Here is a 14,117-nt window from a genome sequence, read left to right on the forward strand (position 1 = left end):
AGGCTTGTACCAGCTGTTTTTACTGATAGAAGCACAATCTGTATTTTTAAGTTAAACAATATTGAGTGTTCACATAGAGTATTTTGCTAATAATGTTCTGAAGAAGGTCATACTTTTTTACAATAGCAGGCTAACATCACTCAGAGTCAAGTGTCAGTGAAGTATTAAAAATTCACTGTGCATTTCCTTGAAAAGCAAAAGAGAAAATAAAGTAAAAGGCCTTTCTTTAGTTAGAACAAAATTACATTTGATTCTACATATTGCAATTGCAATTACTGTTGAATTCAGCACCGGGAACATTCCCGAAGCTATTTCAGAAAAATAATTATACCAGGTCTTTTGGTATTCAGAATGAGTAGAAATATCAACAGTGTTGTAAGGTCTCAGTGCCTTTAAATTCATGGAAATATAACAGGGCTTTCATTGATCCTTCCTTGGTTTTTGGAACCATAAATACAATAAATTATCTATTCACCTGCATACACACATACACACATACACTTTCTTTGTGGTGAAGGAAGAGTAAATCTCCCCTGTAAGCAGAGCAAGCCCTGAGCAATGGCTCACTGACACCTGCTGCCCCATCAATTAGCCTGATGTAAGGGTGTTCTTGTACAGTGCAGAGGTTAATGGGAGTTTAAGATGCAGAAAGTGTTTAGCAGTACCTGGAATGAGATCCTTGTTCAGCTTTATCTGCTATTCTGAAGGATACTCAGTGGGCCAAGTTAACCAGTCAACATCTAGAGCTGAATTTCGCAGGTCCAGAAGGTGTGGTATAGTCAACAATGTAATTTCAACAGTTTTATGAAGTTTCTTTAAAAGTTAATGAAAAATCTTTAAAAATGTTGTGTTCAGCTGAATACAGAATATAGTTATATCCTAGGCCTACTTCCAAATACTTTGCCATTAGTGCAATGAAAATTAGGCAAACTTCAGTAAGAAGGAAAGTGAGTGAAACAAAGAGACTAAGCTGGGCTTTACTAGCTTCCTTGGGAATTCCTCTGCTGGAAGGATGAAGTAATTATTAAATTACCCATTAACCCTGTGCAGAATAGTCTTAATACTGGACGTTTAAAATAGAGAGGGGAAAAAAAGAAAGTTGGAAATGCAGAGAGAACCAAATAGATATTTCTAGGAGAAGCCTGAGTCCTTCCAGGTAGAGATACACCAGCCCACCAGCTGAGACTAGGCAGAACATAGGCAGGCTGCTTTCAGGACCTGCTCGTGAAAGGTGCCATCAGGGGCTCTCCATCCCCAGCTCTGCCTCCCTCTGCTGAACCGGCTGGGGCCGCGCGCTAACCTGGAGTCCCCTCGGATGCAGGGGTAACAAGAAGCCATGTCTCCAGCACAAGGACCAGGGCACACTCCCGGGTCATCCTAGCACGGAGGAGCAGCAGGAATGCAGAGAGATCCAGCTGAAGGTGGGGAGGGGGAGCATCATGCCCTGCATTCCCTCTGTAGATTGCAGACTCTGGGACCAGTTTCCTCCCCAGCATCCACACAGCCCGTCCAAGAGGTACAGCCACTGTCAGCGCAGTCACAATCCTCTGAAATTTCCCCAGGCAACAGCATTCACATATTTCAGCAATAACTGCTACCTTGTAAACACATTCCACATTCCTGTTGCATTAAACCCCACAGGTCAAATGCAAAGCTGAACAGCCTCTTGTTTAACTGTTGTATGAGGCTTGCTCTGAGGTAGTACATGTGGCAGGCTTTCATTTGGAAAGGACCTTATTTAGCCTCTTTTGACCCTTCCTAATTTAGGCCCTCTCAGCCTTCAAAATATAATTATTTTCTTAAGCCCTGCTGGGAGACAGATGAGCCACAGACTCTTTTATCTTTCCTCCACACTAGTAACATTCAGATCACTTCTAGAAGAAAGAGCATGAGATTTTTAACACAAGGGTACCATAATACATTACTTCCTCAGAGGTTTCAGGTAGGAGTCCAGTTAAGTTGGACTTCATAATCCAAATAATTTCCTACACAAAAAGACTGGAAAGTTGCTTTCTGTCCATGCCACAATAAACATCATGGCTGAGTCTTTTCATCTTTGTTTGGAACATTTCTCCACAGTCTATAAGAAAAACAATCAGGATTTCACCAATGTAAGAGCCATAATTATTTATCATTTCCTCCCCTCATGACATGAACTTGCAAACTTTTCATACTTACTATCTATTCAGGACATAATTGCTCTTTATATTTGAAAGAGAGGAAATGTTTTTCTGTAGCTCTTATCTCATTTACTTGCAGGTCCATGCTCCAAACCACACTGTGCTCCAAAGCAAAGATATGAGCAAATGGAAATAACTGCCACTAGCTCAGATTCTTGTTTTCTCGTTCACTCCTTCCCTGCAGCAATAATCTCAGCAAATATAACCTCTGGTGAGCCATTCTATATGTATCACCTCCAGCTGCTGCTTCAGACTTGCAGACTTTTGAAAGTCAAAACCCTGAATGCAGCCTAATAGTTTTTACTGCCAGCTTGTCAGAAATCCAGAGGCAAGTCTGTAGTGTGCCACCTGCCCAAGCCCACTCATTCCCTTGGACTGGGAAGTATAAAGCATAGCACAGAATCACAGAATTGTTAGGGTTGTAAGGGAGCCCTGGAGATCATCTGGCCCAAGCCCCCTGCCAAGGTAGGGTCACCTGGAGCAGGTCACATAGGAACATGTGCAGGTGGCTTTTTAAATGTCTCCAAGAGAGAAATTCCACAGCATCCCTGGGCAACCTGTTCCATTGCACTGTCATCCTCATACATAAAGAAGTTCTTCATATTGAAGTAAAACTTCTTGTGTTTTAGTTTATAGCCTTTTTTCTCATCCTGTCACTGGGCACCACTGAAAAGAGTCTGGCACCATCCTCCTGACACTTGCCTTTGAGACATTTATATCCATTAATAAGATCTCCTCTCAGTCCTTTCTTCTCCAGACTAAACAGGCCCAGCTCCTGCAGCCTCTCCTCACAAGAGAGGTTACATGCTTCTCCTGATGTTTTTCAAGCCTTTACTCCCAGAGCAGGGACCAGAGCAAGTCTGTCATGCAGAAGCGATGCTCAGCTCCAGGCCGGTCATTTGGTCCAGCTCGGCTGGAGCCAACGGCACAGACTGAGGTGTCCTCTCTGGCCTAGGGCCCAGATCTCCCTGGCACCTTGTGGGGACTGGAACTCAGGAGGCAAAGGGAATGTGATCGTGCTCCCAGGTCTCCACTGGAAGGGGTTCCATGAACCACAGATGGGGAATACCCTGTGAGAAATGTCTGCCTTTTTCCACTTGCCCCCAGCCTCCTCTCTTTCTGCCACTGGGACAGAAGTTCTTCCCATCCCCCTCTGACATGATAAACACCTTCCTTGTTAAACTCCTCACTGCTTAAGATCTCTGTCAGAAATCTCTTGTGCGCACACTTGCCTCTGGCAGCATCTCGCTCTCAGCAATGGAGAGAGGAAGACATTTCAGGAATGAATAAATCTAAATCACTTCACCTGAAAGAGGCACTCCTCTGCAGAGGAGATCTCTTCCTTTCTGCCCCTTCTAAACCTAATTTTCAGGTTCCTGTATAGCCTTTGGGGCTTACTTGGCAAGGGGAATAGGATGGTGGGGACAGGAATGTAAAGCCATTTGGAGACATCCCATTTATCCCCAGGCTCCCTTCTTTGAATGTACCACAAATGTTTTACTTCAATTCTCAAAAGCCCAATGAGACGCAGGTTATTAATTCATGACTATGACAAGATTATTATGGTTAATTTAACATGTGCAGGCACTTAAGTAACTACTGTTGGGAAATATTTGTCATTAATTCAAAAATTTCCTGCCTGTAATTTGGCAAATATAAATGCAAGTGTGCAGCAGAAATCCAGCACGACATAAAGAGCACTCATCTGCCATCACCTTGTGATGTGACTGTATAATGCTTGATCTCTGCCTTATTTAAATAAGCACAACAAAATGTACTGCAGCATTCACAAATTAAATGCCATTGACATTCATATGCTAGAAAGTGCCCAGATGTAGGAAGAGAAAAAGAGAAGCAGACAATATCCCCATGGGCAGCAAAAGGGACACCATTGGGAGAGAGGGTGGCAGAGCAGTATTCCTAATCAAAACTCAAATAGCAAAGCTGTGCATAGAAAACCCTCCTTGTGTGGGCTTTTCTCCCACCTCCTGTGGGTCTGCAATAATTCCTACCAAGGCAGGTGATGCAGAGTGAAGCCACCAAAGTGGTTTCAGTCAGGAACAACTTGTCTCTCAGGCATGGCACAGACCTCCAGGGTCATCCCATGCCTAGGGAAGGAACTTCTTGGAAGGAACTCCCTGCTCAAACTGCTGTGTTTTGCTTGCTTTCCCAGGGAGGTAGGTGAGATTTCCATGTGTGTGGAGCTAGTCACAGTAACAAATCAGAAACTCAAGTCCAAAATAATCAGTCCCACAACATCTTAGAAGGGTCCCAGCACTTCTTGGCCTTTGCTGGTCCCTTGGGTAGGTCCAAAGTCAGATGAGTCATTTTGCAAACAAAGGCTCTTTAGCTCTGTGGTTTTGCAAGACCTATCACTATCAGATGCATCCCACCTATCAGGTCCTTCTCATTGCAGGAGCTCCATGCATTGCCTGGACTTTTTCAGTTCTGTCACGTGGTGAAAACTCTTTAAGAAAATCCTGAGGAACGTTTTGATACACTTATATCTTTGAGCTTCATATAGGTGTTTCAGAATAAAACTTGGGAACATACAGAGCAAATTTCCTGAGCATTCAGTGCAAGCAAACACTCAATATAAGCCCTTCACAGGCTGATTAAAGTCTTATTTCGAAAACTATTGAAATTCAAATGCTATTCCAGAACTTGGTAACTCTGATGGTTAAAAAATCCCAGACTAAATGGCCAGTGTATACCTGTTTGGTTTTGTGCTAATGTAATACTTTCCTTGAAGGAGCCTTTTTCTTTTGCCACAGGTATTTAGAGAAGATGTCTATCCCCCCTTCCAGTCTTCATCTGCAAAGCCAAATAAGTCATGGCATCCTAATTTCCTCACAGATAGAAGCTCTCCATTATCCTGACATTTTACTAACTCTTCCCTGCACCTGCCCTACTCCAAGCTCACCTCTTCTGGCAGCCAGATGCCCAGAACCAGACACTGGGTCCCAGGCAGCCTCTGTAGCTAAATGACACAAAGATAACTCTTGGATTTAAGCTTCCCAGCTCCTAGTTAGGCTTGCACATGTTGACAGACAAATAGAGAGAAAGCATTCACCTGCCTCCTCTTGACTACTGAAGAGTCCAAGTACATATTTGAGCTATTTACTATCAAGAAATACAGTTCATGCAAGGCCAGTGTTGTAATAACCTTTCCAGACTTGGCTCTTTCCTAGGTCCAACCACTCATATGCTGCTGCTGACTGCCAATACCAGACTACAGGACCCATTCCAGCTCCTTTTCAAACCCTGAAGTGCCAACATACGCTCCCTTGGCTGAATTTGCAAGGGCCCAGCCATCTGTGTATCTACAGAGTGTCTCTGGTGTAGGTATAATGGGAAAATATTTAGCCTTTTACATGCAGTTGGCAAATATACTAGCTCAAGGCTGAAGAAATTCTGATCCTCTTTGCTTAGGGGCCTGCTTTTTTAAAACATTTTAAAAATATTTGTGAGTCACAGCAATGGGTAGGGAATGAGATATCTAGCAGAGCTCCTAGCTGTGCCAGAAGAGCACTACTCAGAGGACACTACCAGGCTTTGTGAACAGAGACGAGATCAGGAGGTGCTGGGTGACCTAATCTCTCAGGTCCCACGCTGTGTTCTGAGGGTGCTATTTTACTGAGAGCTAGATCTAAGCTACTGAAGAGGTTTGTGCTGTTAACTGCCTCCTGCAAGTTGTTGACTTAGAGACGAGAACAATTAAATGAAATGTGAAGCACCTCCTCAAACAGATATTTTTCCTACTCTGTCCTACATCCCCTAATCAGACAGTAGTATGAAGTTACACACTTGGGAGAGCTTTTTGTAATAAAGGACATGGTGAACTGCATGAAGATACTGACCTGGTATATATTTTTTCACTCTCCTAATGTGGACACACAGCCTGCAATTCCTAGGAATGAATGCATGAGCACTCCCAGAAGTATGATAGAGACAAAAAGTCTCAGATACCAAATTGGACATGCACACTTAAAAAGCAGCTGCTGTATCAGGTATGCAACATGAGACTCCAGGAATTGTTTTTCTGAATACTAAATGTGGAAAATATCAATTGAAGCTGCACTTAGTCTCTCTGAAGAAATCAGCTTCTGAATGCCTTAGAGTCAGCACTCAAATTAAACAGCACCATATTAGAAATAATTAAAATATATTGCTTAAAAATAATCTGGTCTTTTATGTCCCTATTTAGAATCCACCACTACAACCTTCTGTGCAAAAATCATATAAACATGCTTAGAGTGCACCTGCCCCAGAGACGTGCAGCCAGATCTTTGGCTGATGTCACTAGGCATGCCTTTGCTCAAGTCAATTTGATCTGTATCAATTCCTATTTCTGAAGAGATGGAATGTGCTGCTTACAGACTTCTGAAAAAGGCAAGTTAAACAGTTTGAATGTACCTGGAAACATTAATTTCCATGTTTTTCAAAACATGCAAACTGTATTTTCTGTTAAGAGTGGTCCTTCAGAAAACTACCATGCCAGCCCTATACCGGCACTAGATATGAACATACTTTGGTTTGATTCCCACCATCTCTACTATTTGTGAGAAGAGAAGCTACAACACAAGGGACACGTTTTTGTTTATAAGTATTTTTCTTAGAATGGCACATCGCTCTAATTTTTACATTTGACAAAGGGTTTCTACTTGTAATCTACCACAGGGAAACAAAATCCCATTGTGTTACTAACCAGAGGCAATGACTGCTGGCCTCTGCAAACAATACACAGCCAGAGGGACTTGCTGCTTTCTATTTTGCAAATATGCTACCAGCAGTGAGTAGCAGTGAGAGCATGGCAACCAATAACTCTTGATCGCTTAAAGATTTTTCATTAGCCAGTTCTACAATAAATTAACCAGAAAAGTTTAAAGGTTGTTTTCAGCAATTTATATATAAACACACACCACAAAGAACAAGGGAGGACAGTTCATCATTCTACTTAACTTTTTTACTTACCATCCAATGAAACTTTAATAAGTACAAAGGCAGGTCAATAGTCCCAGAAGTGAATGTTGTGCACCTGTGTAACCAAGAAACACATTTCACCTGGAGGAAAACAACCCTTAATGTACCTCAGACATAAACTTTCTTCAGGCTGCTTACCTGCGTAGGTTCCTGTTTGTCAGATTCAACACACCACAAAAGGCTACTGGTATTTCAGAAGGGATCTGTCACTTTTCCAGACATTTAAGTGGTAGCAAAACCAGCAGAGGCACTTTCAAGTTTGTGCAGAGAATTCTGAAAGTCTCAATTCTCTTCAGCTTGGACAGTGCATCCTATACGTCATCAGAGAGCCAGCATGGGGCTACCCTGCCTTCCCAGAGCATGAGTTATGAGCACTGCCCTGATCCTTCCCCAAGTGATCCCTGGGTCTCACGCGGAAGGAGTCGGTCAGAGGAAAAAGCACCAGTATCCCCAAGTTGCTAGGTAACAAGCAGGGAGATCCTGACCTGAATTCTTAGCAGAGGCTGATGTTACTCAGGAAGCTTAGCTGGGTCCTTCCTGGAAAGGGAGGGCCATGCCAAAAGTTACTCCTGGCTTTGTAAAGGCCACTGCGTGGCACCCAGGACAAAGGAACAGGTGCTGAGCTATTTTTATGATAAAAAGGCACCTGTTGTGAAAATAGGAAATACACACACAAAAATGGAGGGTAACATTTTCTGCTCTTCATGCCAATGAAACCAGAAAGTTTTTAACCTTAAAATAAGATCTATTTCAAATCTGGTCATTAAATAAAGCAGAAGAAACCACCCACCATAGGCACAGCTTCAACATTAACAAATGCAATGAGAAAATATTAAGCATATGAAAACAAAAAAAATGTTATCCCATACACAACACTATGAAGCATAATCTAAAGCCAAACTCAACATAGAAAACTGAAAGGAAGCAAATCAGAGAAGTTTATGATGACACAAGAACTCTGCATTTTCTGGCCTTGTAAATATTTTAAGTTATTCCCATGTCATTGTATTATTTACTCTATTCATCTTGCAAATTCCTCAGGATGTATTTTCTAAAAGATGAAAAGTAAATGCTGAGCCAGACCTGAAGAGCTAAAGTGCCTCTGAGTCCCTTGGATGGGGTATACCCAGCCCTATCATCCTGTAGAGCAAAAGGAAATAATACCTCCTCATATGCAGCATAATGAATGTCAAAGACCCAACTACCTGGAAAAGATGCTTGTTTGCTTTCTACTGGCTCCAAGGAACTTGGCAAAAATGGCATGAAAGCAGTGCTGTGCACATCACATGTGGCAAGGCTCCCACAGGCTGGAGGGGCCCATGAGGCTGGGAGGGCTGAGGGGTATCAGTGCAGAAACAAGTCCTTTCATTCCAGCCGGCTGCTTCTCCATCACATCTGAGCACATTCTCACACGTGAGCAGCTCCCTCGTTGCTCAAGCAGATTCTGCCAGTCCCAGACAGGAATATCTGTGAGGATATTCAGCTCATAGTCCAGCTCAGCCAGGGCAGTAACTTCCATATCTCTGCATGAGTTTGCAGTGGGTGTCCCTACCACACAGCCACCATGCAGGCAACTGCTCTCCTAAAGAAGGGTCTCAGGGGCAGGAGAACTGGCCTGTCATGTCTAGAGAAGTCCAGCTATGACCTTAGAAGGAATTACTCCACAATAGCCTTCTAGCTGGCAGAAACAAAGCAATGCTTTAGTGGAAGGGAAGGGCACACAAGTGCCATTGCAGAACGCCAGCCCTGCTCAGCTGTGCCGTGGCACACCTAGTGCTTACTCCTCATGCATGCAGGGCGTCCCCAAAAAGGCTCTCCTTTCACTGTAGCCAGCTCCAGTGGCCTGAAAAATCTGTGTTCAGCACAGGCCTGAGGTCAGGAAGCAGTCTCTTAGCCATGCTCCAGATCTCTCCCACCCCATAAACGTGCCTGTTTATCCAGGGAATCAGTCAATCTCTGCAGCAAATATAACTGCCCAAAGATGAGTATTATGGTCCTTCAAGTACCTTTCTGAACAGGAGCCAAAGCTAATCGTATTAATAGGAAAATTAAAGTTATTTTGTTCATTTCCTTTTCTTACTTTATTGCAGAAACAGGAAGAGGTCAGAGTTAAGTCCTATCCCATAAGCACTTAAACTTCCAAACATAATAGTTATGAATTCCACAGTCTGAATTCAGCAGGGTTAAATTAATCCAGGTTTTAAATAGATTCAAAATATAAAAATCCCTGTAGATAACCAATAGGCATTTGGAGGAAACATACTGAAAATTTAAGATATTAAATATATACTCTGCTGCTGCCAAAGAAAAACTGATCATGTAACAACACAGCACAAATCAGAAATCACAGCTTTGTGCAGTGCAACTGATTTTTAAGCAATGCAGATACTCTGAAACAATCTTCTGAAGAAAGGCCATCTTACAGACACCATCACCAGGAGGCAAAACAGTGCAGAGAATTTACTCATAGAAATATTTGTGTTTTAGATAGCTCTAGACTAATTTTTTTATTATCGATTCAGCTTTTGCAAGCCCAGTCAAGTGCATGGCAATTCAGTGCATTTTTTCCTACAGATTTTTCCAAATGGTCTTAATGTTCAGCCATGCAACAAGCTGCATTAAATAGCAGATATTAGAGAAAACAGAGAAAGCTTGGCAGATCAAAGGTGTGGCAAATATAAACTTTTACTAGTGAGGACCTTAGTGGAGGCAAAGATAAATAAAAAAACACAAGTATGGTAGATTTGAGAAGAAATGGAGAACTGCTGAGCCCAAAAGAGAGAGGAAGAAGAAAATAATTTCAGGATTCATGTAAAAGTTAGAAAAAATATGTAGATGGAAACAAAGCTGTGGGAAAGGCTGATTCCATGGAAAGCACAAACTGGAGACCTCTCCTCTCTTCTAACATTTCCTCCAGTCATGTCTTGAACCGCAAGAACAGGTAAGTAGTAAAATAGATTTAAGTGGGGTAGAGAAAATTCACTCCATAGTGTTAAAAATAACCTGTCACATCTTGCTATTGTCTAAACTGGCATAACTCCACCAGCTTCATTTTATGCCAGCTTAAGACTTGGTCAAATGAAATAAGAGGAAGGTAGCAGTTCCTCTTACATGTTTCACTTTGCCTGCAGGCAGGCTTCAGCAAATGGCATGTCTATTCCAGAGGAACATACTTAATGAAGGATTTAATCTCCTTGATGAATTCAGAAGGATGCCAAAGTACCAAACTTGTCAAACACACCTTGCAACAAAAACACACTGTTAAAAATTCTCTTTACTTGGCTATATACTTGTAAAGCCATGTAAAACAGACAGCTCCAAATTGCCTGACTTCAACCCCTGAAAGTCAAACGCAGCTGTCCAATCCCTCTGCAAAGGTGTAGTGTTACAGTAACTGAGATGGTCCCTAATCTGCTCACATCTCCCTCACATCAGTGACACGGTGCCGAGAAGTGTCCGCGTTGTTGGGCGCAGAAGGAGCTTCGTGGAGCACTGATTCACGCTGCTGAATTGTAACCAAGCAACACTGCCAGCATCTCTCCAGCCCATTGTTCAGCTGAGCTGGGGGGAATAGCAGCGGAACAGCACTGAAAAAACCTGCCAAGCTCCAACTTCCATTAAAGGATACCATCCCTCTAACACTCTGCATAGTGAATTCTTTAACCAAAATTTAACAGAAATAAACTGTTACTTCCCTCTCAGCAAAGATAATAACATGCCTGAAGGCAGCAATTAATTTCTGTGTGTCCAGGACCTCTCATAAACCATCTTTACAAAAGCAAGAGTTGAAATTTACTTGACACAAGAAAATGCAGGACAATGAATTATTCATCGGAGTAAAGGGACAGAAATACTGCCTTTTTGTTAGTCTGGCTACTAGACACTGAGGAAAACTAAAGAAAGCTTTCTCAGATACAGCAACTAATCAGTAACAACACAGATGAAATGAAAAGAAAATAGATATTTGAAAATTTTGTTCAGCGAGAGTTGGCAACTTTTTCCCATGCAAAGTCTGAAAACAACAGTTAATGCACAAAATACTGCTACGACATCATCACTCATGTGAACCTTATTATCAACAGAGGCATTAAAAACTTAGGTTACAATACTGGAATATTTTTCTTTTACTGCATTTAAGTGGTGGGATTATTTGTTCTGTTTAATGCCACGGGCCTGGATATCAAGGACGAAATTCACTGCACAATTATCCACTGCTGCCCTTCATGGAAATAAGATGACACAGTCTGCTAACAAAACTGTTGGCTACTAGATGTTTTTGCAATGTTCAACAGTATCCCCATTTTACCAGAAAAAGAAAAATGCATGTACAAATTAAGAATACGATACTGAATTGACTTGTTTTTATAACATAAAAGACAGGCTAGCAGCTGCAGGCATTTCTCAGAGCATAAAAACCAAAAGCACTGACCTGTAAAATCGAAATAGTAATAACATCTGCTAGACTTCTGGGCTCTGAAATCACATTCCCTGAGAGCAAGTTTCCAAAAGAAAGCCTGGGCACTTATGTAAGATACCAATTCCCTTTTCAAGGGACAATGTTTCTCTTTTGAAATTTTACATAAGAGCCTAAGTGCAAAGCCACAAACATCTTTCTTCTCTGGGAATTAATGTAGTAGGGCAAAGTAACAAAATGCCACAGCATTGGCATAGATTTATCAGCGTCTTTCAGAATTTGTGATATCATAAAATCATAGAACGGTTTGGGTTGAAAGGGACTCTAAACATCATCTAGTTCCAACCCCCCTGCTATGGGCAGGGGCACCTTCCACTAGAACAGGCTGCTCAAAGCCCCAACCAACTTGGCCTTGAACACTTCCAAGGATGGGGCTTCCACAACTAATATTAGATCACCCTCTTTGCTTACTTCCATGCTTATCTTTCTAGTCTCTTTCTACAAATGAGTTTCCTAGGTGTGGTCTTTTCAATCCCATCATGGGGGATCAAGCAGTTCTGTATTCACTGTTCTGTGGTATCACCAGGACCTCACACAGGCAGGAATGCTGCTGCTTAGGCTTGATAGTTTAGGGTCCTTATAAATCCTCAACAGTGCCACAGGCATTGACACTACACAGGACTCCTTATAGGCTCAAAGCCTGCTCTCCCATGGAATGAGTTCCCACCAACTTCCTCTCAATGTGAGCAGATATTTAAAGCAGAACTTGGTCTCATCATCTTCTCTCCCTTCATATGTTTGCCAGATGGTTTTATTTAATGTCTGTTCTCTGAATTGGCTCTTAGATCGATTTTTTTCCTTTACATTTGCCATCTGCTGGTCCAAACAGCTGAATGATACACTTCCTTTTCAATCTCATGGCATAAATTCATTCTTGCTGTCAACTTGGCATCCAAAATAGTATGGCAGGCAGACTGGCAGATCTGGGTAATGGCTTGCTCCACCAACAGGAATTTTCTCCTTGTCCCTTTGAGAGCCATTAGCGTAGGAGCAAAGTTTTTAAGAGGAAACAAAGTACAAAGCCAGGGCAAAGACAGGTACCAAGAAGAACTGTGAACCATGTTCAGTGATGGAAAGTAGTCTATGTTGCAGCTATTTCTTGGAAGCAGGATTTGCAGCCCCAGCAGCTGGCTGTGTGTGTTCTGGTACAGAGAAGACATCAAGTTGTGCAGCAGCTAAGTGCAGAGAATTGCATGTGGACTTCCAAAAGAAACAAATGCTGTGTGGGGAAAAAACTTGACTTGGAACTTCAAATGATTTTCCAGAGTCTTCAGCAAGTGTCTCACTCCTTTCAGTGAAAATGTATGAGGACTTTTTTGAAATGACTGATGTGGATATGGGACCATGCCTGCACCCTGCAGGGTACCCAGGCTGGGCTGCCCTACAGGGGCAGTGCCAGAAGAAGAGCTTGGAAAACTGCTATAGCAGCTGGCTGGGAAGGATGTCAGGAGGAGGACAGAAGCTGCATAGGAGGAGGAGGAAGGAGGGCAAGGTGACAAATGTCTTGTTATGACCCCACCTAAATGCCTAGCAGCAAGGTATTACGGAGCTGCCTGAATGCGCATATTTTACCTGTCTTGTTGCATTAAACTCAGAATTTTTTAGAGACTATTCTGTCTTGAGTGTTTGCACAGTTCCAAGCACAATAGCTTCTTGTGCTGGTTGAGTCCTTCGAATACTGTAAGAATACAATTAAATAATAAGAGCAGTAAAAACCTTGATACTATTCATACTTTAGAAGATCTCACATGGCTCTGGAAAAATCACAGCCACAGCAACACTCTCAACACACACATTTGCTAATTCTCTCATTACTATTGTGGCCTTCTTTTATAGGTAAAGACAGAAAAAATGTCATGAAAAAATATTAACTGTATTTCATGTCTGAATGCCACAAAAGACCAACAACTTATCCAAACAGTGCAAGTGAACAAAAGCTTGAGAACTCCTACTTCAATGCTTCTCTGTATATTTAAATTTGCAAACACACTTGTCTTTTTCTGTTTCCCCTGTGGCTCAGCTGACAGCCAGTAGCCAGAAGGTGTCTACTCTCCACTTTCTTCATGCATCACATGGTCAAGTAAGTGGGAACAGTGTCACGTTTGCAGTGTCTTTATCTCTTAATGTTTAGATAAATGCTGATGCTACAGAGCTGGTCCTAGTTTTCCAGAGCTTCCTACCAAGTTATGAAGGAAATAAACCTAACCAGGTGGTTCAGTGCCCTTGGTCTCAGCAGCTCTGACTCAATGTCCATTGAAGCCTAAAGAAAGATTCCTTGATTAGTCAGTTAGTGTAAAATCAAGCGCAATTGGGCTTGAGTGCCACTGAAGAATAAGATGCATAAATTCTTTTGCAATGCAAATTCCTTTGCTGCTGAACTGTATGGAATTGACCCACCTGCTCCAGGTCTCCATGTAACCTCCTACTTCGTACACCACCCAATGTTCAAGGGAGGGGTGCTGAGAAACAGATTTCTTGAA

The 14,117-nt window shown here is 42.2% G+C and overlaps 1 protein-coding gene across 5 annotated transcripts in view; it reads right to left on the bottom strand.

The window, feature by feature from the left end:
• CRACDL (CRACD like) overlaps window positions 1-14,117 on the bottom strand; it is a 67,076-nt gene that overhangs the window by 37,760 nt on the left and 15,199 nt on the right. For 2 of the 5 annotated variants that reach the window (XM_026793024.2, XM_014266616.3), the window contains exons 1-2: window positions 7,302-7,616; window positions 7,155-7,218 (exon numbers count right to left, since the gene is read on the bottom strand). The exons of 1 other annotated variant lie outside the window; for it this stretch is intronic. The gene's annotated coding sequence lies outside the window, so the exon portion shown is untranslated. Of the gene's footprint in view, window positions 1-7,154; window positions 7,219-7,301; window positions 7,618-14,117 lie in introns of those variants that run through there. 2 more of the 5 variants (XM_005486422.4, XM_026793023.2) reach the window with 2 other exon arrangements.

The sequence above is a fragment of the Zonotrichia albicollis genome, chromosome 2 (genome assembly GCF_047830755.1).
Source record: "Zonotrichia albicollis isolate bZonAlb1 chromosome 2, bZonAlb1.hap1, whole genome shotgun sequence".
NCBI lineage: Eukaryota > Metazoa > Chordata > Aves > Passeriformes > Passerellidae > Zonotrichia > Zonotrichia albicollis.